Raw genomic sequence first — 423 nt, 5'->3', positions numbered from 1 at the left:
TTAAACTGAGAATATCACAGTTATCCGACACGATAAGAAACATTTCGGCAACTGAGCACATTCGTGCTACGCGCTTCTATAAATAGGTCCGCTCTCGATAATTTCTTCAGAGTATTATGTGGAGGCAGAAAAGATGCGGTTCGTGCGACAGTCGCAGACGATCAAAGTGATAAATTTTGATGATAAGATAAGGTTAATGCCTGATAAAAAGATACGTAAGCATGGAAACATGCTACCGATTTCTATACGTGGTATCATCTGTGGCCCATCAAACTGTGGCAAGACAAACGTGTTGATAAGCTTGTTGGAGAGTCCGCACGGTGTACGCTTCGAGAACGTGTACGTGTACTCGAAATCATTGCAGCAACCGAAATATCAATACTTGGAAAAGTTATTGACCTCGATAGAAGAAATTGGCTATTA

Source organism: Wasmannia auropunctata, unplaced genomic scaffold (genome assembly GCF_000956235.1).
Source record: "Wasmannia auropunctata unplaced genomic scaffold, wasmannia.A_1.0 LD336106.1, whole genome shotgun sequence".
In the NCBI taxonomy this organism is placed as follows: Eukaryota; Metazoa; Arthropoda; class Insecta; order Hymenoptera; family Formicidae; genus Wasmannia; species Wasmannia auropunctata.
This window is presented reverse-complemented; position numbering follows the sequence as displayed.